The sequence below is a fragment of the Choristoneura fumiferana genome, chromosome 29 (assembly GCF_025370935.1).
Source record: "Choristoneura fumiferana chromosome 29, NRCan_CFum_1, whole genome shotgun sequence".
NCBI lineage: Eukaryota > Metazoa > Arthropoda > Insecta > Lepidoptera > Tortricidae > Choristoneura > Choristoneura fumiferana.
In genome coordinates, this window is record NC_133500.1 from 1767400 (window position 1) to 1783383 (window position 15984).

Sequence of the window (15984 nt, forward strand, 5' to 3'; positions counted from 1 at the left end):
TTTTTCAATAAGTTCCAACGCCTTCTACAAAAGTACATACATCAAAATTCAAAAATCAAACAAAGATGTTTTGACTCAATAGTAATATGCCTATATACTGAAATGTTCAAAACTGTCAAGGAATAAAAAATACCCCTAGGCACTTTTGTTGAAAGTAATAGGAATTAAGATGACGTGAACAGCGACTGCATGCTATCATATAAAAAATTCAAGTTTTGCTGGCTGACCTGACACATACGTTTTCATATGAAGAGTATAAATTATGATATGATTAATAATCAGTGGGACTAATTAATTTCAGGTAAATAGTGTAAGCATGATGCTTTCGAGAGGACCCTATTGAAGATGCTTCCAACTGGTCTGAAATCAACTCCTCGTTGGTTAAAAGCAAAACTTATTCATATGAAGACAACACATTTGAAGTTTGAACTACTTAATCCTTTCAGAAGCACTTCAAATGGCTACGCCGTCACGCACTTTATAATCCCGTAAAGAAAAAAGTATAATTAAAAGACGACACCGCGACACTGTCTGAGATTGACATGCTGCTACTCATAATTTTGAATTAAAAAGCTGTTTTCTACTGGCGTGGATTCCTTGGCGCCAAAAAGATTTACGGCAGTCGAGGTAACGGTCAACGGCGTTAATATTGTGATTGATAGGTGTTGGGGCACTAGAGGTTACAGATAAAGACTAACAACGGGTCAGGCTTGGAAACTAGGACAAACCATACATTAGAAGTTGTAGGAAGTGGATATCACACCTCTAACTACTAAATAGGTCAATATTTAATAGCTTTATTGTAGCGTTCCACCAGATTAGTTTGCAGGAAATGAGGAAGCGAAGCGAAGATGACATACTTATTCTTAGAGCTCTGTATATAAAAGTTGACAAACAGAACTTTATTAATGTAGCTATGCTGTCCGTCTGTCTGGCTATCTATCTTTTATAGAGCTGTATCTCTAGAACCGTAATAAATATATAGCTGAAATACATAATTCAAATAAAATTCAAATTGAGAAGGCCCACAGAACACAACACAATGTTAAAAGAGCGAGAAGTAATAATTACCATATAGTTATAGAAAATGGATAGGTTAATAAAATCAACTTCGAGTGAATTTCAATTATACGTTGACAAGATTTTATTGATATGTGCGGCAAATGCTGACTGCAAAAGGATTCTACCAAGTATCACATACGAACACGTTTAACGGGCCAAATATTTTTAATAGAAGTAAAAAGCGCCACCTGCGGGCAGATGCCAATTTAAAAATGCTTACAACGAACGCTACTTAAAAGGTCAAGTCTATAACGAAATATAAAACTTTTTGAACTCATATTTCAACAATTGGCAAGCACACTTGACATGATAAGCTTTGACTGGCTTTGAGATGCTAATCCCGGTAACAGGACCTGGAAACCATTATGCCTATTCAATATTTATTTTCCAAATATAGCTCTAATATCAAAGTAGAAGAATAAACAAACATCAAAAATCATGGGATACTTATTCTCCCTAGACAAATTTGATATTTTGATTAAATAGTAATAATGTATTCAGTAGGCATTTTTGACGAGTTTAATTCATAAATACTGTCCATGATTTCGCTAATGTCAAGTTGGAAGAAGACACTATCGATTTGAATTTGCCGTTATCTCGCTTTTTGGTAGCTCTTGTTAAACGCCATTTCATTTTTCAAGCCAATTTAAAAATCGGCACTACTCCGAAATTCGAAAAACGAAGTTCGTATCGTACCGTCCCTTCCCTCTCACTCTCCTATTAAATAATATGTGTCAGAGAGACGGAACGACACGAACTTCGAATTTTGGAGTAGCCCCGCTATAATGATATCATCGAGGTGGAAAACAGGCGGTCAACGGCAAAGCCTAATGAATAAGGCTTCAATAAAGATTTTTCGCATGATTTCACTGAGTTTGAGCGTCATGTGGCAGCGTATTGAGTATCAACAGCTGTTCGGAATAGAATCTAACATGTGCTTTATACCAAAACACTACGAATCAAAACTAAACTATACGATCAACGCTGTATGGTTTTTTGTCTTTTCGCCGAAATATTATTCCCAAATGTTTCATTTGCCAAAGTATTTCATTTCCCATCTAACGATTTTATCTGAAACCATATTTTTTCGGAACTTTCATAAAACAAATCTAAGCCAACCTACTGTGTTCTATAAAACCACAAGAAAATACACCGAGAATTTTTTTTTGTTTCGGAGAAAATTGAGAGTTTGGCTAATGAAACATTTGAGAATCATATACATATTTCTGCGAAAAGGCAGATTATCACGCTGAATATTGTCACTTATCTCAAACCAATATTTAAACTAAACCGAACCTTGAAGCAGATCAAGCAAAGCTCAGTTAGATAAGTACTAAAGTTTACTGATTTGAAAAAAAAAGCTTTCAGTATTCAGTATTCAGTATTCAGTCATTTATTGCTTTAAAGAATTCCATGCAATACAATATAGTTCAATTCAGAGAATTACACCAATACAAAATATCAAAAAGTATTCATTCTATTCTAATTTCACTACACATCTTTAGACTTCTCATAAATATTATAAATAATGTCAAAAGAGGTACAATTATAATTTACAAAATCTTCGGACTACCAGAAAATACAATAATGTATGTATGCAATCAAAAATTCAATTCAATTCAATGAAGTACGGATGAATCAAGTATAGCATAGATGAGTTACATATAGACGAAGCAAGCATTTACCATGAATCAGTCAAATATTTTAGCAAAATATTCGTTAAGGGCATAAAATGGTCTTAACTTTAAATAAGATTTCAACTTATTAGAGAATTCTCTCAGGTTTACTGATTTTCTTATGTCAACATCAAGGTGATTATAAACCTTTATTGCTACATAACCTATGCTCTTTTATATTGTAAAAAGTACGACTCAGGTAGTACGAGATCCAGACTGCGCCGTGTCGGGTATCTTCGGGAGTCGTTTACTGATTTAAATGTGTCTAAGTTTTTAAACACATAAATACAAAGTTGGTATATGTATAGGGAAATTACTGTGTAGATGTTGTTTTTGATGAATAAATGTCTATGGGTTTCAGGAAAGTACCCCTCGATCAATCTTATACACTTTTTCTGTATTAAGAGAATTTTATTAATCGATGTACTATTACCCCACACTTCGACTCCATAACGAATTATACTTTCAACGTTAGCATAATATACGGTCTTCAAGTATGCTCGTCAGCAACTTTTGCCATAGCCTTTAAAGAATAACACGCACTTGCTAGTTTCTTTGTGATACTGTCTATATGATCATGGAATCTAAGGTAGGGATCCAGGTCAACTCCCAAAAAACGTATTGAGTCCATTCGACTGATAGGAATATCGAGTGCGTAGTCCGTAGAATTCACCGCACGTTTAAAAACCATATAAAAACTCTTATCGCAGTTTAGCCTAAGCCCATTGGCGTCAAACCACTCAGAAAGGTTTTTCCAACTAGCGGACGCCATTTCCGACAGCCTTTCACAACTATCAGCTTTAAATATATACTAATGCTAGGCTATGCGGCTAAGTTATGAAGTATTAAGCAGCACAACGGACTATTTAGTTGTGGACAATGCCAATAGATGGCGCTATGTGTTCTATTCGGTCAACTCACGCGCAGCCCGCGCAGCTGCGTTCTGTTGACATAATGAGATAAACAGCCGGTCGGGGACAATGTGCAGTATACGGAATGACAGCTATGTTAACCACACACATGTAGGGCTTGCACTATCCGGTAACTTTTTATTATCCGGATATTTCGGATATTTGAAATCTCAGTATCCGGATATCCGGTTATTTTGAATAATTTGAATAATTTGCCAAATATTTAAAAAACGCTAAAAACAAATTTAAATTTGTTTCATCAGACGAATCGTGTTAATTAACTTAATCACTAATTGTCTTATACGCACGTAAAAATCATTATTTTGTCACTTTGATGAGTGAAATAACTTAAAAACACTTTATAACTTCTCTGTCTCCTGCTTGTTGTTATTTTGCCTTACGGACCAAGAGCCCACGACAGCCAAACCTTCGTTATATTTTAAAAGCTGAAAGTTTTTTTTTATGCACGGTGTTAATTTTTAATATAACTGAAAACCGGAAAGCACTTTGCTCAGAAATACTCAGAATCGAGAGTAGATTCGATTCATCATGTTAGCAGAAAAGACGTCCACTGCAGGACTTAGGCCTCGCCCAAGGCTCTCAACTCGGACCAGTCTTGTGCTTTCCGCATCCAACGCCATTCAGCGATCTTAACCAGGTCGTCGCTCCATCTTATTGGAGGCCTACCGACGGCTCGTCTCCCGCTCCGCGGACGACATTCGAGAACCTTCTAACCCCATTGGCCATCAGTCCTGCGAGCACGCTCACTGCCACTTCAGTTTCGCAATTCTTCGGGCTATTTCGGTAACCTTAGTTCTACTGCGGATATCATCATTTCTGACTCTATCCCGAAGAGAAACCCCGAGCATAGACCTCTCCATAGCCCTTTGAGTGACTTTGAGCTTCCTAATGAGGCCCATCGTTGGCGTCCACGTCTCAGATCCGTATGTCATCACTGGCAACACGCACTGGTCAAAGACTTTTGACTTCAAACACTGCGGTAATTTGGCCGAAAAGACACTGCAAAGCTTTCCGAATGCTGCCCAGCCGAGTCGGATTCGACGAGTGATCTCTTTCTCGAAGTTAGACCTACCTAACTGGATCGTTTGTCCCAGGTATACATAGTCGTCAACAACTTCGAGCGCAGAGCCTCCGACTATTACGGGAGCTGGCACAACATTAGACATGACTTTCGTCTTGTCCATGTTTATTTTTAAGCTTACTCGGTCGGAAACAACTCTGCTGAGGTCAGCGAGCATAGCACTGAGGTCCTCCATAGTCTCAGCCATGACTACAATATCGTCGGCAAATCGAAGGTGAGTGAAGTACTCCCCATTATTGTTAATGGCTCGTCCTTTCCAGGCCAGAACCTTAAAATCATCTTCCAATCCAGCGGTGAACAGTTTCGGAGAGATCACATCTCCTTGTCTGACTCCCCGCTGCAAAGGAATAGGCTTCGTGCTCTGGTCCTGTAGTCGGAGTATAACGAAGGATTATAACGATACTATAACGAAGATCTGGCTCTTGCGGGCTCTTGCTCTATTATAAGAATAAATAACACAATACAATACAAAGCGTATTGTATTTAACACCAAAAAACATTCATTATAAAATGAAATCAGAACACAAAAGGTAGGGTAGGAGACGAGAAAACAGGGTCTAATCGCTAAAAAGCGATCTCTTCTTCTACCTTCTTATTCGACCTGACGATGTTATTAACATAGAATCAAGAAAAAAGGTGATCAAAGAAGGTGTGTGTAATGTAAGGTAAAAATATATATAGAAGATTGAAAAATACATAAAATATAATAATATTAATAAAATAAACACATACATTACTTACATACACATTTACCAAAATTCATCATCGCCACTACCAAACAAGATGTTAAGAATGTACCTAACTAATAAGTATTGCATGTAAACCTTCCTAATACAAAAATAAATGTATCTGTGTGTATGCATACACTAGACTAACCTCTCACAATGCGCGAGCGCGCGCTTAATATCAGATATTCGAATTATCCAAATTATCCGGATAATGAAGAGCTTCCTATCCGGATTCGAAAATGGGCGGATATCCGGATAATATGGATATCCGGTTATCCGGATTGCAAGCCCTACACACATGACATTCAATCTAAGTTTAGAAACATGGCGTTAGTCAGGAAATAAGATTAAATAAGAACTTTATGACTAAAAGGGGTTAATCATGCGTATTTATGGATGAACATTTGGTATTTTGCATGTAAAATCTTGTAAGAAATCCGTTTGATCTCAAGTGAAGTCAAAGTTAACAAAGTGACAGAATAATTAATGACATTGTTTTTCTCGCTGAAGTTTCTTGCAGCTCACTATTAAATTGGTCTTTCATTATTACTTACTGGTCTGGTCGTCCATATTACATCAACTTTGCCCTATTACCGAGAATGTCGCATTTTTGCCAAACGGCCTTTCATTTTGCATTTAACCGGCGACGACACGACGACTCATATTGTACCCTCGGGTGCGAGAATCAAGGAAAAATTAATATCGGTCAAGTTAGAGTTGAATCTTTGTTTGTAGCATATGAGAAAGTGGAGGAAGGCGGCTTACCTGCACGAAAACACATGTGTCGTACAGACGGAACTGTCTTGCATATGCCGTAGCGGAGGAGTAAGGTATAAAAGGTTAAGACTACATTACATCATTTATTACTAGCGAAAAGCCCGATCTTGCGATTCGTCAGACACAATGCTTCCCCTCTCCACCAAAATCAATGTCTAACTACATCCCAAATACCCTCAACAAATATAAAGCGTGAATCATAACAAGCGTACGTTCGTCATACGTTCAACTCTTTACTTTCGAATCCTGTCACACTAACTCGAGTGACAATTGTGATGACCTTCTAAACTAAACGTCAGAGCGATAAAGTCATTTTGGGAGGTACGAGTTCGCCCGTACTAGTAAATGTTTGCGTGTGATAATGTACGGGCGGATGAGACTATTAAATTATGTGGTGTGGTCAGGGGCACTAACTGTGAATGTTCTACGGTGCAAATTATGGGGTGCAAGCGGATCTGGCTTCTTAATTCTATGGAATCATAGTAGCTTCCAACAGTTCTCTGTGTCAGCCTTTGGGTATTTATCTAGATAAATACTCAATGGTGTCAGCAGTGTCAGGAAAAAAAAGAGATGATATTAAACGTACGGTGGAGCACCGAATAAGCTTAGTATGTGTAAGTATAACGTAGGAATATACAATACAATAAGGCTTCTTGATTCACATTCAAACTATATATTATACACATCGCAACCGCAACATTGTATTTTGGTGGCACTTGCACTCCGGAAATGTAGAGAAAAAAATTGACCGTTTAGTAACTGACAGTAACAATAACAAGGAATAAAGAAGGCAGCTTAATAAAATGGCTACCAGATACCGATGTCCTATCATTTTATATGTATTCTACGCAAATGGCACCACAAAGCTAAACTCTCAAGCGGCCTATAATTCGCTGCCTGCTACGATACTTACGCTACATTTTGATGCATCGAATGCCATAAAGGAAGAAGCTAATATTTTATGCGCTGTCCGACGCTCTCACTCTGTCCCGTGTTTAAAATGTTTAGAATCGACAATCGCCTATGAATTGGACCGGGCAGATTGCATCTCACCGAGCAATGAACGACGGTGGTAGCGAAAAGAATTCGCCAAGCGTGCCCGACTCACACCATAGCCTGCGGAACTACTCAATCAACTGAGATCGCAGATAATGTGCAGCACTCTTTACTGAAGAGATATTCGTAAAGCGAGGAACACATAAACGTGTTTTATTTTAAGTAACATACAAAAGGTATCAGCTTTTGGCCATTAAAGACTTGACTAGACATTAAATGAAATGATAATTTATTTGCTGAACATGTGACAGGACAGGACTAAGAGTTAATAGGTCCCCTGGTGGCTTACCACCAAGTATCATCATATCAGCCGTAGGACGTCCACTGTTGGACATAGACCTCTCCCATAGACCACCAGTTGCTTCGATTGGAAGCGGCCAGCATCCACCGTGAACCCGCGGCTTTAACCAGATCATCCGTCCATCTCTTTGGTGGACATCCAATTTAACGCTGCGCTTGCCGATCCACGGTCTCCATACATTTCGGCCTCAACGGCCATCTGTTCTCCGTGCTTTATGGCCCATTGTCACTTCAATGAGCTAATTCGCTCCATCATATCATATCATGAGAGAAGGAGAGATTTTTATTTAACACGCAACAATGTCAAAAGCCCAAACCAGCAACATAAACAATTAAAATGGCCGTAGCTTCTAGTCCAGAACGTATCATTTTCGTGGTTCTACTGCGTGCAAGGAACTGACTTTTTGAGTTTATAACAGGTTTCTAAGTTATCAATGACGTATCATAAGTCAGATGATGAATCGTTGAATCTACTCCTATTTTGTCCAAAATACTAACGTTACTTTTAGTATGATTCATAAAAACAAAGCAACTTTGTAGAATCAACATATAGACTTTTTAAGTGCAATTAAACTAAAAAGGAGTTGTAAAGCCATATTAGTTAAGTTACCTGAACTAGCAAAAACCAGAATACCAAGAAAAACGCTAGAAGTGGATTGAAAACGGTAATGGAAAGACAAGACCATTAAAAAGGTTAGAAAGTTAACCGAGCCGTCTCAAAGTGAATGCTTAATGATAAAAAAGATAATGGAAATAAAATAGTCTCTCAATAAGACACTCGTGGCAGTAGTATAAAAAAATATTTTAGATTGTGGTGGCACTGACTAACTTGTAAACCGTCAGTGGCGAAAATGCCAACCATTTAAGAAATAATAAAGAACGCGAAATAAGACTTGGACGCGTATGCAAGGGATTGACATTGCGCCAGGAAGGGGTGTGGAGTGGAGGTCAAGAGGAGAGGCCTTTGCCCAAGAGTAGGACACTATACCAGGCTAGTAAAAAAAAAATGCGGTCTGTCTCTACCTTTAACAATCTAATGCATTAGTAGTCCCAATGGTAAGTACATACCATATACTACTGTCGTTGAACTACATACCTGTTTGTTGGCTTTCATAAAAAAAAGCGGAACTGACATATATTTCAGAGGCTTTGACAAATCTTACAAAAACCAAGGTTCTGTTCCCAACAAACTTATTTATTATAAAAGTAGTGACGTTGGTTATTTTATTCGTTTTCTCCAGTCGGAAATCTTAGTCACAGCATTCCTTCGACGTCTCTGCGCGTCTGGTAAACACTGTCTCTGAGTCACGCTAAGCAACTTAGTTAGGATTTAATGATTAAAGTTTAACAGGATTGAGGAACTATAATGGTCACGATATGAGTATGCGGTGTGGTGTATGCCATTAATTTTGTAAACACATACTTAGTCATATCCCGCATGTATTTATGTGTTTGTTCATGCATTTATTCTAGTACCTAATTTTTGAATTATTGAAGCGTTTTACCTGTATGCAATTATTTTCGTAGAAGTATGTGTGTATCATTAAATTAGTAGTAATTATAAAGGGATTCCAAAACAACAAGGGAAACCTGGAAAATTTTTACTTTTCATTTATATACTATTCGATGATCATTTTTATTTATTGTCTGTCTTGTCTACTTCTAAAAGAATATTTATAACATTTTACAAATATATTTAATAGACTCAATTTATTTACTTCTAATGTATTTTTCTGTGTACCGAACTTGTGTACATTTTTGAATCTGATGAAATTGATGTACAGTATTTCCCATTTTGCGATAGACACTACTTCACCTCAAGTGATCAAACTATCACAAACAATATGAACGTTATTACCATTGATAATCATCAGTACATAATTGTCGCGATAATAACCGTGCATGACTTTATTTCCAAATTTCAGAAAGTAGGTATCAGAAGTTTAGCGTTCATCTCCGACGTCCGTTTTTTTTGCGGGACTTGCGGTGTTGCATAGCTTACAATGAATGTGTGTACATGCACCGGACACTTGTCCGGTGACTTAGCCGTACAACACCGCAAGTCCGGCAAAAAAAACCGCCCGTTGTCCGGTCAAACAACGGACGTCTACAAGCGGCCTAATACTTATCACAATTCATGCTACCTTAGGTTCACCAGTTCATTTCTAAATCAAATACCTCGCTACATTATGTCATACGGATCCAACCGGAAATCTAAGCCAAATGTCAGAGGAAGCGCCAATTGTTAGAGCTAAATGAGGCGTGGGTTATCAATGCATCGTTAAACAGGTTACCAACTGGTTATTACTGTGTAGACAATAGATTCCTCACTCCAGACGAACCTTCGATCGAAGAGATACTGCCTTGCTCTTTTGTCCAGCTGTTTGCTATATGGCTTAATGGCTACGAAACGTCGCTCTTGGCTTTTCGGTAAAGCCAAACAAGCGTAATTTTACAAGATTTTATTTAGTTTCACCTGTACCGTTGTCTGTCTGTCTGTTAAATTTGACCAACTTCCAGTAGTCAGATTGACTTGAAATTTTGAATACTTATGTAAATCGCGTGACAAAACACAATAATCTAGTAGTGTCATCCTGCTAGTCCAACCAGGCAGGATCGTCTCCGCAGAACGCAACTTTTCAACGGTTAATAGCATTGACTTGAAATGTGGTATGCAAATGTAGTTTGGGTGACAATGCAAGTACAGTCAACAAAAAGTACAGTCAGCAAAAAAAAGATTATTTTCAGTTGTGAGTCTCGTATTTGCAGGCACAAATTTTAGTGCATTCGGTTTTAGTTTAGACAGACCAGTTTGTGCCACACGGCGACTCAAAATTAGTTGTACACAAATAGGACTTTTGTATACTATCAAAATTACGCGACCCATACGCGAAATGAGACACACTACTCAAAAAATTACGCTCGTCTTCGTCTGGCTTCACCTTTAGAAGGCTAGAAGTCACTCAAAAAGCAATGGAGAGGTAGGTACATAATCGGTGTTTAAATAGGAATAGGCAAGGCAGTAATGTAACTAATGTAATGTAGCTACTTTCCTGGGTAAAACATAATAATATTCTATTTATTTACCCCTGTTTCACTATCCATTGATTAGATTTATTTCGGTCTTATTTTTCTGGTTTTTCTATGCATCTATATTTCAGTTTGTATTTTCGATATGGGTTTTACGGGATGACCGTAAAAGTAACAAAAAATTTGAAATTGAAATAAAAAATACAAAAAGATTCCAAAAAAACAATCTTAAATTTATTTGACGGATAAATGTGATGCCGTCTCTGTTTGTTTTGTTCTAATAGCCGTCACATTTATCCGTCAAATAAAATTAATCAATTGGTGGTGAAACAGCCCCTAAGCCTATTGAGTTTTACGAGGCCTTGCGACTTTGTTTCCTCGCAACAATCTTGAGAGCAGCTTTAATAGTTAAGTTAGCATCTACAGGGGCATTAACCTCACGATCGTGCGGCATTTAGCAGCGTGGTTAGTGTTGCCGCATCATCATCAATCATGATAAGTATAACTATGGAGCAGGACATTATGGCACTGCCACGAGGCCGCGTGCAGCGTCTTCAGATGGAGTAAAGGTGCCCCCACATGCAGTCGCTCGATTGCAGCGATAAATCTGGTCACGTGACCCCATTTTGAAAAAGTAGCGTCAAGTCGCCGCGTCGAGCAGCAGCGACAAGATGGCTTCTTGCAGGATTGATCTTACCCTTGGAAGCTGATTTCTCAATCTCATTTAGTAGCAGTCGTGGCAGTGGTAAGTACAAATAAAAGAAATTGGAGTGAATGAAAAAAAAAACAGTGTTTTTGCCGAAATTGAAGAGGTTTTTTTTTCCAGCGATAAAGCTCATCATTTTCAGCTTTCTTTTTGTATTGTATTGTAACTCTTTATTGTACATAAAACATATGAAAATTACAATCAACAAGAGAAAGAGATGTACAAAGGCGATCTTTTCCCTTAAAGGGATCTCTTCTATATGTCATGTGACCAGATTTGACACTGGAAACGAGCGTCGAGCGATTTCATGTGGCCGCGGCCTAACGCATTAGAGGGGATTAACGTACTTTGGAAAAATCTCGTAACTCAATGAGGGCTAAAAGACAGGCGAAACATCACAAAAGATGGCGTTAGTATCGTGAGGTTTTTTGACGTTACGATCTTACTTGCAATAGGCTCATTTAGTTATAAATAAAAATAAAAACAAAAAAGCCTTTATTTCTTCCAGAATCTAAGTTTACAAAGAAGAGGTGTTAGTTGCAAATTAAAATAAAAAATACTTAATTAATTTTAAATTTAGTGTTAGTATGTTTTAGTTTTTTTTTTTTAACGATAATATTTAGATAAGATTAATTTTATTCATGCTAATTATTCTGCAAGAACCCCTCTGCAGGTAAAGGCCTCCTCCAAGGTAAGCCAGTCTTCTCTGGATTTTGCTGTATCCATCCAATTTAGACCCGCTGTGCGTTTTATTTCGTCCTCCCATCTATTTCGGGGTCTCCCTTTTTTTTTTTTTTTAAATGGCGTTTGGGGTCTCCCTTTCTTTCTTTTGCCTATTGGCCCTTTCCACGCTGTCACTCATTTAGTTATTACCCGTCAAAAAAAACCTAACGAGACTAACGCCATCTAGCGATATTTCGCCTGTCTTTAAGCCCTCATTCAATACATCAACAAAATTGGCCCGTGAAATGTGCATAAAGTTCTACACGGTACGATTCGTCTATACGATCCGTCGCTTCAGACCGATCGAAACGATGAATCGATAGCGTATGTCAAGATCGTTAACGATTTACTTCATCGAAGACGATGTCGGAGATCGCAACAAAATCCCATGCAATCATGAATATCATAATGATGAATCGACGGTGTATGGCTCTTTACGATCAATCGTCACGATTTTCATCAGATCGATCGTACAGACGAATCATACCGTATATGGGGCCCTTAAGGCTTTATTGTCTAACACACTTGAAATTACAATCGTTTTCATCACATCTTTCTCTCATACGGTATAACATGAGGATACAAAGAGGTGGTGAATGCGATCGAGGGGGTGTAGTTATTGTACGACCTGGACAATGCTCGACCGATTTTGTACGACCTGATAATTCAATCACATGTCACTTGGAACACGGGTCGAGCTTTATCACCCTGTACCGATAATGTTCAGGATGCTATTGGACAACCTGATTTTGTACGACCTAATAATCAGAGCACACTTTTGACAGCAAGCAGTCGATTCGCAAGATTGATCATGTTCTTCGTGTACACCGAATATTAATAAATTTAATAGAAAATAACTTAATTTGGTCCTGGCGCTTCGCCGGCCGCTGCCGCGGCACGCTCGCTACGCTCGCTCGGCTCGCGCATTGTGGTCACAATTGGACCTAACACAACCTAACACAAAACTATGGTCATTCGATTCGATTGGATTCCGATTATAACGACTTACAATAACAGGTCGAGCATTAACAGGCCGAGCAAAAATTTGGACACCCTAATAATGCACAACCTAATATTGTACGACTTGATAATTCTAATCCAAAATGAGTTCGTATTATCAGGTCGTACAGTGATGGCTGAGCAGTATAGGGTCGAGCATTACTGGTCCCCCGATCGAGAACCTCTGGGACATTACGGCCTCTGATCCTCAACCCAAGATCAGAGGGCCTACTCCGAAATTCGAAAATCGAAGTTCGTATCGTACCGTCCCTCTCACTCTCGTATTAAATCGATTTTCGTAGTAGTCCCTCAGGACCACTCTGTCAAGGGTGTAGCGACTAGGTAGCGAATTAGAGAAGATAATAACCGGAATGCCTATCTACGAGTATACGTAAGGTTACGTACAGTTTACTATCAAATTAAAGTGTTCATTACGTTTTTCATTGTTGTAATAACGGTCTTATAGTACACATTACGAGTTACATAACCGGCTATTATTCTCGCTGCACTAACAATGACATCCGTACTGTAGCAAACTTTATAGTACAGGTGAGCGCAAAACACTTAACAACACAATGCGAAAAGTTACATCTATACTTAATATTATAAAATAAACGGAGCGACGGATCGACGTGATTTTTGGCATAGAGATAGTTTATGGGCCAGAGAGAGACATAGGCTATTTTTTAAACCGGAAAATTGCACAGTTCCCGAGGGAACAGCGCGCGATAACCGAATTCCACGCGGGCGAAGCCGCGGGCAAACGCTAGTTTGGCTATTAATTTATCGAATCGCTTTTGGTAAAAGTAAGGCTTGTCCGAATTTTTGTTTGCCAAAAGTCATTCTTTAGCAAAATTGTATACATAATTACTGGCTGTTGCCCGCGACTCCGGCCGCGTAGAAGAATGACATGTCCTATACAAATCAACGCACGTAATATAAGAAGAGCTCCTGGCGACATACCTGCGCAGTGAGCGAAATACGGACCGAATTGGCGGCGGAGCAGTGGGGGACGGGGGAGGGGGTGTAGGAGCGTGCATGCGGCCGTCATGCCATTGGCTTGTTAGTTGACAGATGCGCAAACGTATCCCCTCCACTAGCCATCCACAGCTCTTTTTACGTGCGTTGACTTATATAGGACATTTGCCTATTGTCGAGGTCTGTTCTTGGGGGATCATTTTGGCATTATACTCTATTATACATAGGACTATCACCACCAGCACATCGCTGACAATGTTAGTAGCAGTCAAATACATTTTCAAATGCCTACTGCCGAAAGAATGGAATACGTTTCATCGAGAGCGACGGTGATCCAATGAAGTGGCGGAGCACTGCTAACGCTTTTGTCGCCGACTGTACTTTGGTGATGTAGGCAGAATATTATCTAGTTGCGGTGTCCTAGTTCCTAGCATACTTCATAGATGACACCTCTGTTAAACAGCTGCAGGATTACAATTTTCCTGCATTGTTGTTGTTGAGCTTCAAGTCTCAAGTAATCTTGTTAAATATTTTGAAACGCGTCGGTAAGAACATCTGCTAAACGCCTCATTATAAAGACCCGCCCGTGGCCTTCTTACATTTAGATATAAACATCATCATCATCATCATCCCAGCCTATATACGTCCCAATGCTGGGCACAAGCCTCCTCTCAGAATGAGAAGGCTTGCGCCGTAGTTCCCAAGTGGGCCCAGTGCGGAATGGGAACTTCACACACACCGTTGAATTGCCTTGTGCAGGTTTCCTCACGATGATTACCTTCACCGTAAAGCTCGTGGTAAATTACAAATGTAATTTCGCACATGAATTTCGAAAAACCCAGAGGTGCGAGCCTGGGTTATGTACAATGACATTGCACGCCTTGTGATAGGACCTCCTTTAAATGAAAGCTATATACAGCCATATATTCGAGTACATAACAAACAAGCTTAAAAGTTCGCTTTTGTCGGACACGACATGGAAGACATCATCATCATCATCGTCAATCCTGGAATCCTGGACGATGTATATACCTATAACCAGATGATTAACCAGAGGCTGTATCGCCTAACATTTCTGATGCTTGCGATCGCAATCAAATGCCAGTTTTTGTATGCGAAATCTGTCATTTGATTGCGATCGCGAGCGTCAGAGACGTTAGGCCTCCCTCAGTACCACTTCCATGAGTTTACAGGGACCGTACTCGATAGCGACGGCGTAAATTATTTGTATGGAGAATTGTACAGCGCCTCTACAAATAATTTACGCCGTCGCTATCGAGTACGGTCACTGTAAACTCATGGTAGTGGTACAGAGGGTTGTCTAACGCACTCGGTATCACCACATTTTTCACGTAACACGGACGGGTAACAGTAAACTATTGTTACAAGCTTTTATTTAACTTGCCCTGTTTTCGGCTGTTGTGGTTGGGTCAAATCGCGCAAGTTCATTTTAAGTAACTTCCAGTGGTCGGACTAACTTGAAATTTGGTATACCTACACATGCAAACGTACAGTTAACATAAAGTCTTTGTATCAAAATTATTTTTTAACAGAAACTTATTTTTCGACACATTTTTGTGAGAAAGGATTTTTTGTTTAATCTTAAAGAAAAAATATATACATATATATATATACTATCTAAATACCTATCATGGGACACTTCACAACAATTGACCTAGTCCCAAACTAAGCTGAGCAAAGCTTGTACTATGAATTGTAGGCAACGGATAAACATTCTTATAAATATAGATAAATACATACTTAAATACATATTGAACATCCAAGACCCGAGAACAAACATTTGTATTATTCATACAAATATCTGCCCCGGCCGGGAATCGAACCCGGAACCTCAAGCTTCGTTGTCAGGTTCTCTAACCACTTGGCCACCCGGTCATCAAAAAATAAAGCAATCTATCATTTTAGGTGTTGTGAG